At 39.0% G+C, this 20,746-nt stretch overlaps 1 long non-coding RNA gene across 2 annotated transcripts in view; it reads left to right on the top strand.

Moving 5' to 3' along the window:
• The first annotated feature begins 5,141 nt into the window (after nucleotides 1-5,141).
• Nucleotides 5,142-20,746, top strand: part of LOC123500477 — a 19,615-nt gene continuing 4,010 nt past the window's right edge. The window contains exons 1-3 of one of the 2 annotated variants that reach the window (XR_006673336.1): nucleotides 5,142-5,433; nucleotides 6,926-7,178; nucleotides 9,169-9,314. This is a non-coding gene — a long non-coding RNA (uncharacterized LOC123500477). The remainder of the gene's footprint in view (nucleotides 5,434-6,925; nucleotides 7,179-9,168; nucleotides 9,315-20,746) is intronic. The other variant, XR_006673335.1, reaches the window with a different exon arrangement.

The raw sequence follows: 20,746 nt of genomic DNA, 5'->3' as shown, positions 1-20,746 counted from the left end.
TAAAAGTGTGCACACTCTTTGCAGACACTACTTCTTCATCTAAACTGTTCCACGTCTCAATACATCTCTGCGGAAAACTATATTTTTTAATATCTCTCAGACATCTTCCCTTTCTCAGCTTTTTACTATGCGATCTTGTACTTCGGGTGTCATATTCTTCTCTCAAGATCAGTTTCTCATTATCCACTTGGTCCATTCCGTTGATCAATTTATAGACTTGTATCAGGTCTCCTCTCTCCCTTCTTTGTTCCAAGGTGGGTAGATCCATAGCCTTTAGTCTCTCCTCATATGTCATCCCTTCAAGTTCTGGGACCATTTTTGTAGCCATTTTTTGTAGCCTCTCCAATTTTCTTATGTGTTTCTTTTTATGAGGGGTCCACACTACTCCTGCATATTCCAATCTAGGTCTTATTATAGTATTTATCAATTTCTTCATCATTTCTTTGTCCATGTAGTGAAATGCTACTCCAATATTCCTCAGCAAATTATATGTTTCTCTAAAAATTCTATCAATATGGCTTACTGGTTGATTGTTTTCTTCCATCATCACTCCTAAGTCCTTTTCCTTTTGACTTTCTCCAGTTCTACACCATCTCCCATCTTATAGATTCCCACAGGTCGTCTTTCACTCTTTCCCATTTCCATGACATGGCTTTTGTTCACATTGAATTCCATTTCCCACTTCTTACTCCATTCCCAGATCTTATTTAGGGCTTCTTGCAGTATTTCACAATCCTCCTTTTGCTTTATAACTCTGCACAGTTTCGTATCATCTGCAAACAAATTTATGTAGCTGTTCACTCCTTCTGGCATGTTGTTAATATAAATGAGGAAAAGTATTGGTGCCAATACTGACCCCTGTGGCACTCAGCTTTCTACTGCTCTCCACTTGGACTTCATATCTTTAACTACCGTCCTTATTTCTCTCCCCCTCAAATAATTTTCTATCCATCTCAATGTGCTTCCTTTTAAGCCACCCTTCTCCTCTAACTTCCACAGTAATCTTGCGTATGGCACTTTGTCAAACGCCTTTTTTAAATCCAAGTAGATGCAGTCAACTTATCCCTCTCTCTCTTGTACTCTATCAACTATTCTAGAATAGAAACTCAATAAATTAGTTACACAAGACCGTCCTTTTCTAAAACCAAATTGGCTATTTGATATTAATTTGTTGTCTTCAAGGAACTCGATCCATTGTTTCTTTATTATTCTTTCACACATCTTGCATATTACACTAGTTAGTGATACCGGTCTGTAATTTAAAGGTTCTTCTTTCCTTCCACTCTTATATATGGGAACCACCTCAGCTCTTCTCCATTCTACTGGCACTGTTCCATTTTCTATTGAGCATTTTATGATGTTGTATATAGGACTTGCTAGTTCTTCCCTACATTCTTTCAGTATTCTGCCTGAGACTTCATCCGGTTCCATTGCCTTCTCTTCATCCAGTTCCTTCATTAACTCTTTTATTTCAAGCTTGGTTACTTTAATCTCTTTCATATAGATTGTCTCTCTATTACCCTGTGGCCTCTCAAATTTGGATTCTTTAGTAAAGACTTCCTGGAATTTTTTATTTAATAGTTCTGCCATACTTTTTGGGTCTTCCACCATCCCGTTCTCTCCTTTTAACCTTTCTATTGTTTCTTTTTGCCTAATTTTTCCATTTATGAATCTATAGAACAATTTTGGTTGCTCCTTACATTTTTCGACAATATCTTTTCAAGTTCTTTTCCTCTTCCTTCCTCACCTTAACATATTCATTTCTCGCTGCCTTGAAGTTTTCCTTGTTTGTTGGATTCCTATTTCTCCTCCACCTTTTCCATGCTCCATCTCTTTTCTCCTTTGCCTTGGCACACCTTGCATTAAACCAATCTTTCTTTCCTTCTTCTTTTGGTCTATATTTTGGGACATATTCCCTGACTCCTGTTTTGTATATTTCCAAAAATAAGTTATATTTGTCTTGCATTGTCTCTGCGTTTTCCATCTCTTCCCAGTCTACGTTTTTAAAATAGTTCTTGAGATTCTCAATATCAGCCTTTCTGTAATTTAATCGGTCTCCTTTGTATGAATCATCTCTATCTTCCTTTCCTTCTTCTATATCTATTTCTAATATTACATGGTGTGTGTGTGTGTGTGTGTGTGTGTGTGTGTGTGTGTGTGTGTGTGTGTGTGTGTGTGTGTGTGTGTGTGTGTGTGTATTCACCTAGTTGTAATTTTACAGGGCCTGGATATCATACTCGTGTGGCCCCGTCTCCATATCTACACACATCCAACTTTCCTTTAAAACTATGCACACTCCTCGCTGATACCACCTCCTCGCTCAAACTATTCCACACCTCCACACATCTCTGGGAAACTATATTTCTTCACATCCCTCAAGCATATTCCCTTGGCTATCTTTTTACTATGCGATCTCGTAGTTCTATTTAAATTTTCCTCTCAACATCATTTGCTCATTATCCATTTCTTCCAAACTGCTCAACAGTTTATAAACCTGTATTAAATCTCCTCTTTCTCTTCTTTGTTCCAAGGTAAGCAAATTTCTTTTAATCTCCTCATAGGTCATTTCTGCCAATTCCGGAACCATTTTTGTTGCCATTCTCTGCAATCTCTCCAACTTCCTTATATGCTTCTTTTTATAAGGGGACCAAACTGTCCCAGCATATTCCAATCTTGGTCTAATTAAAGTACTAATTGATTTCTTCATATCTTTATCCATATAATGAAAGGCTAATCCAATATTTCTAATCAAATTATATGTTTCTCCAAACATCTTGTCAATATGAGCCTCAAATTGCCCATGGTCTTGTATTATCACTCCCAAATCCTTTTCCTTTTCCACCTTTTTCAACACTACTCCTTCACCCATCTTATATAACCCTCTTGGCCGTCTTCCACTCTTCCCCCATCTCCATTACATGACTTTTGCTCAGATTAAATTCCATCTCCCACCTCTTGCTCCACTCCCAAATCCTATCTAGATCTGCCTGTAAAATTTCACAATCTTCTTCACTCTTCACACACCTACACAATTTCGCATCATCCGCAAACAAATTAATATAACTGTTTACTCCCTCTGGCATATCATTAATATAGACAAGGAAAAGTATTGGGGCCAGCACTGAACCTTGTGGGACTCCACTCTCCACCACCAACCAGTTCGACTTTGCATCCCTTATTACCGTTCTCATCTCTCTCCATCTCAAATAGTTTTCCATCCATTTTAACAATTTTCCCTTCAGTCCTCCATAAATCTCTAATTTCCATAGCAGTCTCATGTGAGGTACCTTGTCAAAAGCTTTTTTTAAATCCAAATATACACAGTCCATCCATCCCTCTCTCTCTTGTATTGTGTCAACCACTCTCGAATAAAAGCTCAGTAGATTTGTTACACATGACCTCTCTTTCCTAAAGCCAAATTGATGATCCGATAATAACTTATGATCCTCCAAGAACCGTATCCAATATTTCTTTATCACCCTCTCACAAATCTTACCGACCACACTTGTTAAAGACACAGGTCTTTAACAGGTTAAGAGGCTCTTCCCTACTGCCTCCCTTATAAATGGGCACCACTTCAGCTCTTTTCCACTCCACCGGTACTTCCCCGGTTTCTAATGAGCACCTTATAATATCATATAATGGATCTATCAATTCTTCTCTACATTCCTTCAATAATTTGCCTGAAACTTCATCTGGTCCCATCGCTTTATCATCTTTAAGTTCCTCCAACATTTTACATAACTCCTTTTTAGGTATCTTAATGTCATCCATGTGTACATTTCCTTCTACATTTTGAGATTTTACAAACATTGTTTCTTCAGTAAATACTTGTTGAAACCTATTATTTAGCAATTCCGCAATATTCTTAGGGTCATCTACTATTCCTTGCTCTCCTTTTAATCTTTCAATGGACTCTCTCTTTTTAAGTTTACCATTTATGAACCTGTAAAACAATTTTGGATGTTCCTTACTCTTGTCTACAATATCTTTTTCAAATTTTCTTTCCTCCTCCCTCCTTACCCTCACATACTCATTTCTCGCCACTCTATAATTCTCCTGATTTAGTATATTCCTGTTCTTTTTCCATCTTTTCCAAGCCACATCACTCTTTTCTTTAGCCTTAATACAAGTTGCATTAAACCAATCCTTTCTTCCTCTCTCGGTTTATGCTTTGGTACAAATTTCACAACTCCTTCTTTATAATATTTCATAAAAATCTCATTTTTTTTTTGCACTTCTCTGATTTGTAACAGCTCCTCCCAATCTAATGTTCTAAAATAATTTTTCAAATTTTCTATGTCCATCTTTCTATAATTCAATCTACCACTCCTGTATGTCTCATCTCTCCTTCGCTGTGTTATTGCCATCTGCATTTCCATAACCACAGGATCACTCTTCCCCAATGGACATTTATACTGTATATCCCCACATAGGTACACTTCTCGTGTTAACACCAAATCCAGTCTAGCCGGTTCATCATCTCCTCTATATCTAGTATTTTCTTTCACCCTCTGTTCCATCATATTTTTCATCATTAGATTAAAGAATCTCTCTCCCCATGCTTTCTCTCCAACATTACTTACTAGATTTTCCCAATCCACTTCTTTACAATTAAAATCTCCTACTAGTATCACCTTTCTTTTTTCAGTTAATACACTTTCCAAACTGTGTAAAGTATCCTTGATCATATTGTCGTATTCCCTTAATGTCCAAGAATTTGTTTTAGGAGGTACATAGATCACCATGATTATTAATTCTTTTCCATCACTTTTTAACCTTATGCTTATCACTTCTCCGTTGTTCTTCTCATACCAAACCTCATCCACATTTATCTCCTTCTTCGTCATAATCATAACTCCTCCTCCACCTTTACCCTCTCTATCCTTTCTCCATATGTTATATTTATTATCCAAATTTACCTTTTTTTTTATGTAATTTTGTCTGTCAAACACACTATATCAGGCTTCTCCACCATCACATAGTCTTGCAATTCTAATCTACTTAACAGTATTCCATCTATATTAGTATACATTACTGTCCACCTACTGCTCCCTTTAGGGTTCCTCTGCATTCCTTCTTTCCACATACCATTTTCTGACTCTCTCTCCTATAACTCTCCCAAAAAAACTTTTCCTTTTCCTTGTTAGACTATTCATCATTTTTCCTTCTCGCCTCTTCCAACAATTCCTTATATCTTCTCTTCTCTTCCTCATTTCTATTTTTTCTTACGTACACCTCTTTACAACCTGCACCTGTACAACTCGCCAGACAACATGATGGTGGTGGTGGTGGTGGATTCAGTGTCACAGCACCACCTCTTCCCACGTTGGCTTGCTAACTTCTCCCTCAGTGTGATGGTTGTGACTCATCTGATGGACATGTCTCCTGCTGTGCTCTGTCCCTCACAGCCCTCCATCCAGGTGGTGCCAGGTGAGTCTTCAAGTTTTCCTGCCTCCCAGTTCACATGTCTTTAATACAGTAACAGTACTTAGTATCCACATTGCATATTCTTTCCCTTCAATATTCATTACATCCTTATCTTACATTCCTTCAGTTCTAATCTCAAACATCTATTCCACCCTGTTTTTCAGTTTGCAATCCTCCATTCCCTTTACTCAGTCACCTGTCCCATCTGTTCCCTAGCCAGCAGCATTCGTCCCTGCTCACATTCACCACCTGGTTGGGTTGGGCTGTGTTGAAGTAGTGTAGGCTGTCTTGAATTGGGTTAGATTAAATTAGGTTGATTTTGGGGTTGGGGTGTGTTTGGGTCTGGTTAGGTGGAGTTAGGCTGGGTTGGGCTAAAGCAGGGTTCACAGGAAGATTTACAGGGTTACTTAGATGGCTGTCCTTATGATATCCTTTGCAGCACCATTGCATATTGAGTGAGTGTGAGTCACAAATTAATATTGTGTTTGATGTTAGATTACTGTGGGTTTGAGTTGATGGTCTTATAACTCAGGGGGTTCTTAATGAGAGGAAAAGGTTGAGAATCCCTGGATTAGAGGGCTAGGGTTGGGTTGGGTTGGGTTGGTGGTGTTAAGTTTGGTCATGTTGGGTTGGGTTTTTAGTGCTGGTTTTGGTTTGGCCCGTTGGATTGAGTTGGGTTGGGTTAGGTTAGAGCAGGGGCTCTCAGTTTAGGATCTGCAAATCTTCAGAGGTTCACAAGAAGTTTCCAGGGGTACTTAGATGGCTGACCTAATATTATCTTTTGCAGCACCATTGCATATTGAGTTAGTGTCAGTCACTAAACTAACATTGTTTGGTGCCAGATTACTGTGGGTTCTGATAGATGGCCTTATAACTCAGGGTTCTTAACAACAAAAAGGTTGACAGTGGCTGGGTTAGAAGAAGTTTGGTGTTTGATTGAATGTTCTTAGTTTTTTCTTTTTTCTTTTTTTTTTCTTTACTGGAGTATTGTTTGTAGATTTGTGTTTTTATCTTTACAGACCTGAATGAGTTATGAATCTTTCTCTCTGCTCAAATGTTCATCCTTTTCGTTTTTCCAAGGCTTATTTTGTGTTTCCATCACTGCTATTTGGTTCAGTGTTTTCTTCTTTGTCTCTCTTTCTGAGTGAAGTGTGAATTTGTAATGAAGGTACCTGGCACAGTACATGGTACATACCAGCTCTTCATGCTCTCCAGTCCTCCAGGTCTTATTCTGTATTTCCACCATTGCTTTTTCATTCTTTTTCTTCTTTGTGGAGTTTGAATGGTTAATAGGGCCAGTCCGTCACTCCAGAGCAGAGGTTCTCAAACGTTATTGGTTAGTGGTGCACAAGTTTGTTTCTCAGTGTGGTGCTTGTTTACCTCCATGAAAGTTGCAATTTGAGACCCACTGCTCAGGAAGTGTCCAGAGGAGGACAAAGAGATAATAGAAGGAAGATGCAGGAAATAGATATAATTGGAGGCTCACACTTTATAGGAAACAGCCAAAAGAAGAAGAGAAGCAAGTATGATGCAGGTCACACAGCAGTGTGCCTCAGTGCCTCACCATGGCCTGCATCTGTGCCTGCTGCTGCTGCTGCTACTGCTGCATCATGAGTAAGGACTGTAGCTCAGACTCTTTGCTGCCGCTGTATCTGCTGCTGCTGCTGTACCCGTCACCCTAAGCTGCTGTGGTCCAGACTTGCCGGGAGGAATGCTGTTAGTATTTGGACAGGACAGCAGGATTCATGGTAGGATACAAAAGAGTGCCTGTTAATTTCTTCAGCATTGCAGAATCACAGCATCATTATTTCAGGCAGAACAGCAGCATTTTCAGTATTTCAGGCATTACACCACCAGCAGCAACAACAACATAACAGCACTATTAATTTAGACATTACACCATCACAAGTAGAACAGCATCACAGCATTGTTAAGATTGATGGTGTGATGGTGTTAGACCTCAGATAATGATGGTGTGATAGTGTTAGACCTGAGATAATGATGGTGTGATGGTGTTAGACCTGAGATAATGATGGTGTGATGGTGTTAGACCTGAGATAATGATGGTGTGATAGTGTTAGACCTGAGATAATGATGGTGTGATGGTGTTAGACCTGAGATAATGATGGTGTGATGGTGTTAGACCTGAGATAATGATGGTGTGATGGTGTTAGATGTAAAAATGGTGATGTTAAGTCTAAGATAAAGATGTTGAGATGCTGACTAAGAACAACCAAACAGCATCACTGTAACACTGTCAGCACACCACAGCACCACAACACCATCACTGCCACAGACAGCACAGTGTCTTCATCTGGCATCATCACCACACAGCATTACATCTCTTCTCACATCACCACACATCACAGTTTGCCCCAGCACGTCACCACCACCACCACCACCTTCACCACACACCACGCACCACCAGTCACACCATCATTTCTTCGCATCACCACCACCACCACCACAGTGATACTCTCAAGACATGACAGTCACCACCATGACACATCCATATCAAATTTACAGGTACAATTAGTTGCCAGTACTTTGCTCACCTAACTTAATAACCTCTCCAGTGCCTTGACACATTTTCATATTTATTCTGGCTACTATTTGGTGATTTTATACAGCTTCAGAAACTCGTGTAGGGAGTAAAATAGTGAAGACTGTTGCTTTTAATCTGCTGACCTCCAGAGACTCTTAGTAATGTAAACAAATTGTCTGTCTAATCACATCCAAAACTCACTGTAAAACTGCGTCCCAGTACTGAAGGAGTTACAGAGCTGCTGTCAACACTCCAACAATCCTGAGTCTGTGCTTGAGTTCTTGTCAAAGATGAAGTGTGACTCTTAGCACACAATAAAGAATTAACCTTTTCATAACCATGATACTTTTTTACTAAGAGTCTTGCATACAATTAGACCATTTGATTGACATTAAGAAGGGTCTATGGAGGTCAGAAGATTAATGGCCAGAGTCTTTCCTATTTTAATCCCTCACACGAGTTTCTGCTGCTGCATAAAGTCAGCACATAGCAGCCAGGATGAATGTGGAAATGCATTGTGGTACTGAAGGGTTAAAGTTGTCATGAAAAGTGAAGTGTGAGTCTCAGTTTGTGGCGTGTCTGACAAACTGTTGCTGAAAACCCAGCCACAGTGAAGAATTAAGGGGAGAAGAGGGAATATTGCATGAAGGTAACTGTAACTGACCTAATCTCTTCAGTACATGGATGTGTTTTCATATTCTTTCTGGTTACTATTTGGCAACTTTATACAGCTTCAGATAACATATGTTGGTATTAGAATAGTGAAGACTCTGGCCATTAATCTTCTGACCTCTGTAGCCCCTTCCTAATGCAAATTAGATTGTTTATTTGTACCCAAAATTCAAGGTAAAAAGCTATCTCAGTATTGAAGGGGTTAATTCATGAGGCTTGCCACTCACTGCTGGCCTGCCTCTTCCCACATCATGCAGCTGTTCAGGGTCCAGCGCAGACAGTGTTTGGTAGTTTGTCGGCATATTATTTGTTTGCTTTAGGGTGTTTTGGGAGTGTCTTGTGTTCTATTCCTGAAATTTTTGCCATTTTTCAAGTATTGTGATCCTTTTATATTCTTCAGTATGTATTTTTTAAACTTTTTGCTATATATATATTGTTTTGACTCATTTTCCTTATTTTATTAATTTTTTTTGTGTATGATGTTTTATGTTCCTGAATTATTGTGCCACCAACTGTTTCAGGCACAACACAAGTCGAGTTAACAAAGCAAGGAAAAAGAGCTTCACAAGAAGAAGACGAAGAAGAAGAAGAAGAAGAAGAAGGCGAAAAATATGACACTGGAATGGACGTCAGTGTGTTTAGTGTCACTGGAGTTCACCATTTTCTGGTGAGTTGTGGACCAGTGTGTCAGCTGGCCTGGATGTACTCCCAAAGTGTCCATAACCAGCAAGGTGTGGGAGTTAAGGTGAAAAGCAATAGAAAACTAGAGATAGACATTGTTGGAAGAAACCTTGTGTGTGTGTGTGTGTGTGTGTGTGTGTGTGTGTGTGTGTGTGTGTGTGTGTGTGTGTGTGTGGGAAGAATTACTATAGCATGTCATGATGAATATTCACTGTGTGTGTGTGTGTGTGTGTGTGTGTGTATTTACCTAATTGTATTTACCTAATTGTAACATACGGGAAAAGAGCTATGCTCGTGTTGTCCCGTCTCCATATCTATTAATGTCCAGCTTTTCTTAAAATCATGAATATTCCTTGCGTTGACCACTTCCACGTCTAAACTATTCCATGCTTCCACCCTTCTATGAGGAAGCTATATTTTTCACATCTCTCCTATAAGTGGCCATTTTAGTTTTTCCCATGCCCTCTCGACATTCTTTCATTCCACATACACAGATCTTCCCTATCCATTTTTCCATGCCAATCATCACTCTGTATATTGCTATCAGGTCTCCCTTTCTCTTCTGTTTTCCAGGGTCGGAAGTTGCATTCTGTTCAGTCTGTCTTCATAAGTCAAATCTCTTAAGTCAGGCACCATTTTGTTGCAGCCCTCTGTACTTTCTCTAGTTTCCTTATGTGTTTCTTTAAGTTCGGAGCCCACTGTATTGTTGCATATTCAAGCCTCGGTCTTATCATTGCAGTAATTATTTTCTTCATCATTTCTTCATCTAAATATACGAACGCCACTCTTATGTTCCTCAATAAGTTCAATACTTCTCCAATTATTTTGTTTATATGTCTCTCTGGCGATAGGTCATTGGTAATTGTCACCCCAAGGTCTTTTCTTCATGACTGGTTTTATGTCTTCATTTCCTATCTTGTACATACTCCTGATTCTTCTTTCACTCTTGCCAAACTCTATTTTCTTGCATTTTGTCGTGTTGAACTCCATTTGCCATGTACAGCTCCATTTCCATATTCTGTCCAAGTCTTCCTGGAGTAGTTCGCAATCTTTGTCACATCTCACTTTTCTTAACAATTTTGCATCGTCTGCAAATAGGCTCACATAACTGGACACCCCATCCACCATGTCATTTATGTAGACCGCGAACATTACTGGTGCCAACACTGATCCCTGTGGAACTCCACTCTCCACCAAGCCCCATTCTGATGGTCTGTCCTTAATTATTGTTCTCATTTCTCTTCCTACCAAAAGTCTTCCATCCATTTTAGTAAACTGCCATGCACTCCTCCTACCATTTCAAGTTTCCAGATCAGTCTCCGGTGTGGTACCTTATCAAAGGCCTTTTTTAAATCCAGATATATTCCATCAGCCCAACCATCTCTTTCCTGTATTACATCTATCACCCTCGAATAGTAACATATCAGGTTTGTCGTGCATGAACGCCCTTTTCTAAAACCAAATTGACACTCACAAAGTATGTCATTTTTCTCCAAGAAGTCTGTCCATCTATTCTTCACCACCCTCTCACACATCTTAGCTACCACACTTGTAAGTGACACTGGTCTATAGTTCAATGGGTCTCTCTTGTTACCTGATTTATAGATTGGGACAATGTTAGCTCTTTTCCAGTCTTGGGGCACTACACCTTCCCTTAATGAGGCATCAATTACTTCACAAACTTTTTCTGCCAGTTGCTCCTGCATTCTCTTAAAATCCATCCTGATACCCCATCAGGTCCCACAGCTTTTCTCACTTCTAAACTCCCCATCATATTCTTGATCTCCTCCACAGTTACTTGAAACTCCTTCATAATCCCTTTCTGTTCCATTACCAGTGGTTTGTCAAAAGCAGTCTCCTTTGTGAATACCTTCCGAAAGCATCCATTCATAGCCTCTGCCATTTCCTGGGATCTTCACTGCATACTCCATTTACTTCTAAACTTTCAATACTTTCTCTATTTTTGATGTTGTTGTTCACATGTCTGTAAAAAGCCTTGGTTGGTCTTTACATTTATCAATTATATCCTTTTCTTGTTTCTTTCTTTCTTCTCTTCTAATCAACACATATTCATTTCTTGCTCTTTTGTAACTTTCCCACTGCTTAATCCGTCTTTTCCTTCTCCACCTCTTCCATGCATCCTCTTTTCTTGTTCTAGCCTTTTCACATCTATCGTTAAACCAGTCCTGCTTTCCAACTTCTCTATGTTGTCTTATTGGTACAAATTTTTCTCACCTTCTTTGTATATTTTATAAATTCCTTCCACTTTTCATTTGCTCCTTAGCACTCTTGAATTTCATCCAATTTGTCTCTTGAAAGAATTTCTTTAGGTTTCCAAAATCTGTCTTGGCATAATTCCATCTTCCCACTTTATATTCTTCATTTCTTCTAGATTTCTCTTCATCTATCACCTTGAACTCCAAAACTGCATGATCACTCTTTGCTAAAGGGCACTCCACCCTCATCTCCTCAATGACCATTGGCTCTGTACTAAAGACCAAGTCCAGTCTTGACGATGCTCCCTCTCCTCCAAACCTAGTATCTTCTTTGACCCACTGAGTTAACACATTTTCCATTGCCAGTGTCAATAGTGTATTTCCCATGTTGTCTCTGATCCTTCCATTGACCAGTCCTCCCAACACACCTCTTTACAATTAAAATCTCCCATCATTATAGTTCGTTCACAGCCACCCAACATTTCTTCCAGACATGTTCCTGTATCACTTATCATTTCTTCATATTCCTGTACTGACCATGCATTTGTCTTAGGTGGTACGTACACCACTATGTAGTGCCTCTTTTTCCTTCATTAGTTTCTGCTCTGATCTTTAGCACTTCTGCCTTTCCCATACCTTCTTTCACTTGATCCACCTTTATATCTTTTTAACCAGCAACATCACTCCTCCTCCCATCTTACCTACTCTATTTCTTTTCCAAACATTATATTTCCTTCTCCAACCATCATCAGGTCTTCTCCTCTCTCAGTTTTGTTTCAGTAAGACCCACAATATCTGGGTTCTTGTCCCTCAAGTAATCGTTGAGTTCTAAAATCCCGATATCACTCCATTTATGTTGGAATACATTACATTCCGCTCATACGTAAGTTTCTTTAGTCCTTTCTTGCTGTACTTTTCTGGGTTATGAACCACTTCCTCAGTCTCATATCCAAGATTCTCCAGAAAAACTCTTTCTTCTCCTCTTCTGTCCTCTCTTCATTTTTTTCAAAGCCTCCTTTCTCAACTCATTTAACATTTCTCTTTCCTTTTCACCGAGATCTCTTCTCAACCAAATCTTCCTTGTTGTTTCCTGCTGGGCTAGCCTCCATGACTTCTCCACCAATTCATCTACATCCTTTTGTGACTTAAGTTTGATTCTTATTGGCCTCATACCTTCTCCTGTGAACTTTCCAATTCTATGGAAGTCCTCTATTTCTTGTACTAGGTCTTTTCCTCCTCCTGCACCACATTAATGATATTATTTATCACCTTTTTATGTTTTCTCTCTCTCCATTTTACTCGGTGTCTTATCCTCCTCCACACCAAATATCACCACACATCTCTTTTTGTCTACAGTTTCCCTCACCAATGTCTCATTTGACTTAATAACCTTCACAACTTTCTCAGCAATCTTCTCTTCTATGATCTGTTGATCTATAATTTCAGCAAGGCCCAAAGTTTTCTCCCCAGACTCTTTGATTTCCTTTTCCAGACTTGCAACTTTGTAATTTACCTCCTTTCTTTCCACTTCCTGACTTTTTTTCCATTCAGCCTGCTTCTCCATCACTTTTCCTAAAGATTCTCCACATTTGTCTCAATTCACTTTAATTAACTTAACTTCCTCTTTCAGTACTGCATTTTCTGTCTTCATTTCAGCGCACTCTTTCATTACATTGTCATAACTCGTTTCCAGGCCCCCATACTTTTCAAACAGTTTTTCAATTTTACCTTCCAACTCCAGAATTTTCTTCACATAAACGCTCTTCTCCATTATTCCTTGAAATCCTGTGAAGTCTGATTCATCTTTCGAGTTCACGGCCGCCATGTTGCGCAGATGTAAACAAACTTCAGCTGATGGCTCAAACGCAGGCTACAGTTTATATTCACCTTCCCTGGACATTATTTTGCTAATCAACAGTTAACATGACTATATGGAGACGGGACAAACATTACAAGCTCCTTTCCCACCTTGGTTACTCTTAGGCAATGGCAACTGTAGAATTAGAGATGATTGCTCTGGAGCTCAGCGACCACATCCGCCATCGACGGTGTCCCGTGTGTGTGTGTGTGTGTGTGTGTGTGTGTGTGTGTGTGTGTGTGTGTGTGTGTGTGTGTGTGTGTGTGTGTGTGTGTGTGTGTGTGTGTGTGTGTGTGTGTGAAAATGAAAACCCGGGATGAAGTGGATCAGAAGTGTAAGTATTTGAGATCGATGTGCTCTCTCTCTCTCTCTCTCTCTCTCTCTCTCTCTCTCTCTCTCTCTCTCTCTCTCTCTCTCTCTCTCTCTCTCTCTCTCTCTCTCTCTCTCTTCCTTGATTCCCTTTTCTTTCGCTTATCTGTTCCGTTATATACTTATTGCATTCAGAGACGCAAACTGAAGCCACTGTGTGTTTAATTTCTAGGGATGAGGGTGAACAAAAAAATAGGACAAGGACATATTAGAAAGGACAAAGCTATGTACCATGAACTCCTGTCTAAAACAACACTAATCACATCCGCCACCTCCACCAGAAAAGAAAGAAAAACAAACGTTATCTCTATTTGGCAACTACCTTTTCTTTACCGCTGGAACTTTGTTTACATTTAGGAAGTTGTAGTGCATAGGTGTGTTTCTTTAATATCAAATTCTTATTTAGTATTAATATCTGTCGTTTTGTTTATTAGTATTCTATCTATTTTGTTTATCTTTCTATTTGTATCTATCTATCTGTCTATTTGTCTATCTTTATGTATCTACCCAATTATCTATTTATTTATCTGTCTGTTTATCTATCTTTATGTACCTATGTATATATCTATCTACCTATATATTTATCTCCATCTCTCCATTCATTTATTTATCTTTCTGCTTATCAGCTTTCTTATTTTCTATTTGCATATCTATTTACATCACACAAAATCACACACACACACACACACACACACACACACACACACACACACACACACACACACACACACACACACACACACACACACACACACACACACACACACAGTACACAATAGTACACGTGGATATACATATTTTCTTACGGATGTTTTTATTTATTCATTTATTTTTTTCATTTATTTATTTATCTATTCATTTTTAGGTCATTCGGTTTAACATTCATTAGCCCCACCACCATCATTCCGCCATCCATTTCCCGCCATGTTTTGCTTTATGGACGGTATTTAATTCTCCCCTCCCACACTCCGCTACCCTCCACTCACTCAAAAAGAGCACCATTGAAACGCGTCATAGTGACATTGCACTTTTAACATGCATATATTCCTCCCTTTATTCCATTTACCAATTTCCAAGACATGATTTACTGTACAGCGTTCTTATTTCCTGTTAGCCTGAAGTTATCCCTCTGCGAAATGCACAGCTTCCATTAATGTAGCGCTTGTTTAGTTCGTAGCGTGAAAAAGATATCGCTGGTCAGTTGTGGTCCCTCTCATCTCTAGCTCTCTTCTAGCTGTACCTCAACAGAACCCCATGAATGTAAGAAAGAACAGTACCTGGGTTGCTCTCTCTCTCTCTCTCTCTCTCTCTCTCTCTCTCTCTCTCTCTCTCTCTCTCTCTCTCTCTCTCTCTCTCTCTCTCTCTCTCTCTCTCTTATTTTATGGGTAGCTATAAAAAAAACTTTGTAATGGATAAAACGTGAATTTAATCTGGCTTTCTTGGATCCTGCACACGATTAAGCTTTCACAGCAGAAAAGCTCTAAGTTGCTTTCAAGATTTTTTCTTTATTGTCTTTCCTTCACATAACCATTTTTTTTTTTTTTTTTCGTCTTGCTCATGTATGAATACTGGAATTCTTTGTATTAGAATGATGTGATTTTTAAACATGGTCGCATTAATTTCATCTCATATTTCATGGCATTTCATTATCGTCTATTATAACGTAGTTCGTCGTTTTTAATGTATCGCCGCTCATAGTGTAAATTGCACTGACAATCTGCATCTAGATAATATAATAGAAATGCAATAGTTTTTGTACACTAAGCGCTACGATGCTTCGACTATAAGTAGTACCTTTCTAACCTCAAAGGTGTTCATGCATAACAACATCGTATCTCACTCCATGAAACCAACTGTGATATTCGTCTTGCTGCAGATGTCTTCCCCCGTCTGCTTATTCATCGGTGTAGTAGGTGGGCGGTGCGCTGACTGTCTCGGTCCGAATTAAGGTTCCTGGTGATTCATTACAGGGCTCGTTAACTTCTGTTTCACGGAGGTGCCAACACAGGGGTCGGGAAGCCACGGTCAGTTACCCCAAACTGAACTAGAAACAAAAGTTTAGGCATAATAAAGGCTCAGTAGATATAGACATAAAATTGTATACGGATTTATGTAACTCTTTGCCAAGACTCATTTAATCTTCAAAAGAAAAAAAAAAAAAAAAAAAAAACCTATAAGTAAAGACGTGATTGCATATGTAGATATATCGGACAATAGCTGGAAAGGTTCTCCAAATTCTGCACTTCCAGATCGAAACCTGACACTAAACACGAACTAAGTAAAAAAAAAAAAAAAAAAGAATACGCCTAAAACGAACTAATTAAAAAGAAAATAGGATACGCTTGAAACATTCAATTGCATACTTTTCCAGAACAACAAGGAAACTCATAGGAAGAAAGAACTTGTTTTGTTCGCATTGGCGCCAAACTGCAGCTATTCTGGTGTACTGAATGCAGACCAGCCAGACAGCCAACCAGACAAACAGACTGATGAACATACACATAATGCACATATGGAGACACACACAGCTAGCCAGAAATGAGCAAATCGGCGCATCAATGGAAGGAAGTCAAGAAAAATTAATACGGATGTGGAGCCATTGCAGTTTTTCCATGTTTAATATACAGCATTAGGAATGGGTGGCGGTGGTGAATTACTTAGAGGCACTGTCTACCTGAATGTCCGGATGGGAGGGTACGACCACCACGACTAGCGAGAAAACTGTTGTACCCGCTCCTCGCGTCCCCAGGGCTACTCACACCAGTAGGGTAGAAAGGATACTCTGTAGAAGGATCTCCGGTAAATAAAGGAAACAAGAAGCTCGCGAGAACTGTTGAACGATGGACAAGCGAAACTGTGTATGAACGTGAGTTGTATAGAAAGGAAAACGATGTAGCAAAATAACGTACATAGCTTCGTAATTTGGACTTTTCTGGTGTTTTCTTTAGTGAATAATGTTTGTAGAAGGAAATGTTGTCAGCTGGACAAACTGGATAAACGTAGAGAAAGGCGTGAGTTGTATAGAAAGGAAGGCAATGTGGATATACATCATAATTATAACTTAGTGTGTGATTTGGATTTTTTTAGTTATCTTCAGTGACAGCCACTGACAGGTGTCTTGAGGGAATGTTTTTCTTTCATTCTTTTTTGTTGTCCTTGATCAGTGCCCTAATATTAAAAAACTAAGCCATTATTTCGGAACGGAGTAATGAGCGGCCTTCTCCTTTTTTTTCATCAATTTTTTCGTGGTCGCTCTTCTCAATAGAGAAAAAAAGTCCATCAATTTTTTTCCCCACGACAGCAATGAATCAAGGACATTGTTATCGCTAGGGAAAAGAAGACGTGGCTATAATTACACTTAAACTTTCTTATATTATTTCAGAGTAGTGAGTAATCATCATTATTCAAATAAAAGGGAAAGAAAAACTGATAAAATGGAAAATGATGCCACGAATACGAAACTTTATACTTACATTCCCTTAAAGCTTACACTAAAGTCGCGTGAAGCGGAAAAATACATAATGAGAGCACACAAGTCTGTAAAGAATAACAATGCCTACAGTTTGGCATAGATTTCGTCCCCCAAATGTTGTGTTGAAGCATTCAGAACCTGCGAGATTGCTTGGCAAACCTCGTAAGTGTGAGTGGCCGGGGAATGGCGGTGCGTCTGGCTCATTGGTCTGCCCTTGCTGGCGATTCTGTTGATATTTTCATTATTGCGTCTCTCTCTCTCTCTCTCTCTCTCTCTCTCTCTCTCTCTCTCTCTCTCTCTCTCTCTCTCTCTCGTGTTGGTATTTAGTGTCGTCTTTGATGAGAAGGATGAGGTGTATGGAGAGTGAAAGATAGAGAACTTACAGCCAACGATAAAATGTGTGTGTGTGTGTGTGTGTGTGTGTGTGTGTGTGTGTGTGTATTCACCTAGTTGTATTCACCTAGTTGTAATTTTTACAGGGCCTGGGTATCATACTCGTGTGGCCCCGTCTCCATATCTACACACATCCAACTTTCCTTTAAAACTATGCACACTCCTTGCTGACACCACCTCCTCACTCAAACCATTCCACACCTCCACACATCTTTGTGGGAAACTATATTTTTTCACATCCTTCAAGCATATTCCCTTGGCTATCTTTTTACTATGCGATCTTGTAGTTCTACTTAAGTTTTCCTCTCTCAACATCATTTGCTCATTATCCACTTCATCCAGTCCATTCAACAGTTTATAAACCTGTATTAAATCTCCTCTTTCTCTTCTTTGTTCCAAGGTAGGCAAATTCATTTCTTTTAATCTCTCCTCATAGGTCATTTCTGCCAATTCCGGAACCATTTTTGTTGCCATTCTCTGCAATCTCTCCAACTTCCTTATATGCTTCTTTTTATAAGGGGACCAAACCACTCCAGCATATTCCAATCTTGGTCTAATTACCATACTAATTAATTTCTTCATCATATCTTTATCCATATAATGGAAGGCTAATCCAATATTTTTATCAAATTATACGTTTCTCCAAACATCTTATCAATATGAGCCTCAAACTGCCCATGGTCTTGTATTATCACTCCCAAATCCTTTTCCTTTTCCACCTTTTTCAACACTACTTCTTCACCCATCTTATATGACCCTCTTGGCCGTCTTCCACTCTTTCCCATCTCCATCACATGACTTTTGCTCAGATTAAATTCCATTTGCCACCTCTTGCTCCACTCCCAAATCTTATCCAGGTCTGCCTGTAAAATTTCACAATCTTCTTCACTCTTCACACACCTACACAACTTCGCATCATCCGCAAACAAATTAATATAACTGTTTACTCCTCTGGCATGTCATTAATATATACCAGGAAAAGTATTGGTGCCAGCACTGAGCCTTGTGGGACTCCACTCTCCACCACCAACCAGTCCGACCTTGCATCCCTTATTACCGTTCTTATCTCCTCCATCTCAAGTAGTTTTCCATCCACTTTAACACTTTTCCTTTCAGTCCTCCATAAATCTCTACTTTCCATAACAGTCTCTCGTGAGGTACCTTGTCAAAAGCTTTCTTTAAATCCAAATATACACAGTCCATCCATCCTCTCTCTCCTGTATTTTGTCAACCACTCTTGAATAAAAGCTCAGTAGATTTGTTACACATGACCTCCCTTTCCTGAAGCCAAATTGATGATCCGATAATAACTTGTGATCCTCCAGGAACCGTATCCAATATTTCTTTATCACCCTCTCACAAATCTTACCGACCACACTTGTTAGAGACACAGGTCTATAGTTAAGAGGCTCTTCCTTACTGCCTCCCTTATAAATGGGCACCACTTCAGCTCTCTTCCACTCTACTGGTACTTCCCCTGTTTCTAATGAACACCTTATAATATCATATAATGGATCAATCAATTCTTCTCTACACTCCTTCAATAATTTTCCTGAAACTTCATCTGGTCCCATCGCTTTATCATCTTTAAGTTCCTCCAACATTTTATATAACTCCTTTTTAGGTATCTTAATCTCCTCCATGTGCACATTTCCTTGTACATTCTGTGGCTTTACAAACATTGTTTCTTCAGTAAATACTTGCTGAAACCTATTATTTAGCAATTCTGCAATATTCTTAGGGTCATCTACTATCCCTTGCTCTCCTTTTAATCTTTCAATGGACTCTCTCTTTTTAAGTTTACCATTTATGAACCTGTAAAACAATTTTGGATGTTCCTTACTCTTGTCTACAATATCTTTTTCAAATTTTCTTTCTTCCTCCTCCTTACCCTCACATACTCATTTCTTGCCACTCTATAATTCTCCTTATTTAGTATATTCCTGCTCTTTTTCCATCTTTTCCAAGCCACATCTCTCTTTTCCTTAGCCTTAACACAAGTTGCATTAAACCAATCCTTTCTTCCTTCCTCTCTCGGTTTATACTTTGGTACAAATTTCATAACTCCTTTATAATATTTCATAAAAATTTCATATTTCTTTTGCACTTCTCTGATTTGTAACATCTCCTCCCAATCTAATTTTCTGAAATAATTTTTCAAACTTTCTGTGTCCATCTTTCTATAATTCAATCTACCACTCCTGTATGTCTCGTCCTTCCTTCGCTGTGTTGTTGCTATCTGCATTTCCATAACCACATGATCACTCTTTCCCAAAGGACACTTGTATTGTATATCTCCACATAGGTACACTTCTCTTGTTAACACCAAATCCAGTCTAGCCGGTTCATCATCTCCTCTATATCTAGTATTTTCCTTCACCCTCTGTTCCATCATATTTTCCATCATTAGATTAAGAAATCTCTCCCCATGCTTCTTCTCCAACACCACTTACTAGATTTTCCCAATCCACCTCCTTACAATTAAAATCTCCTACTAGTATCACCTTTGTTTTTCCAGATAATACACTTTCCAAACTCTGTAAAGTATCCTTGATCATATTGTCGTATTCCTTAATGTCCAAGAATTTGTTTTAGGAGGTACATAGGTCACCATGATTATTAATTCTTTTCCATCACTTTTTATCCTTATGCTTATCACTTCTGCGTTGTTCTTCCCATACCAAACCTTATCCACATTTCTTTCTTTCTTCGTCATAATCATAACTCCTCCTCCACCTTTACTCTCCCTATCCTTTCTCCATATATTATATTTATTATCCAAATTTATCTTTGTTTTTTCATGCAATTTTGTCTCAGTCAAACACACTATATCAGGCTTCTCCACCATCATATAGTCTTGCAATTCCAATCTACTTGACAGTATCCCATCTATATTAGTATACATTACGGTCCACCCACTGCTCCCTCTAGGGGTTCCTCCGTATTCCTTCTTTCCACATACCACTTTCTGACTCTCTCTCCTATAACTTTCCAAAAAAACTTTTCTCTTTCCTCCTCAGACCGCTCATCATTTTTCCTTCTCGCCTCTTCCACCAATTCCTTATATCTTCTCCTCTCTTCCTCATTTCTATTCTTTCTCACAAACACCT

The sequence above is a fragment of the Portunus trituberculatus genome, unplaced genomic scaffold, assembly GCF_017591435.1.
Source record: "Portunus trituberculatus isolate SZX2019 unplaced genomic scaffold, ASM1759143v1 PGA_scaffold_295__1_contigs__length_64426, whole genome shotgun sequence".
In the NCBI taxonomy this organism is placed as follows: Eukaryota; Metazoa; Arthropoda; class Malacostraca; order Decapoda; family Portunidae; genus Portunus; species Portunus trituberculatus.
Note: the sequence above shows the minus strand (reverse complement) of the source record. Positions and strands in the feature narration are given on the sequence as shown.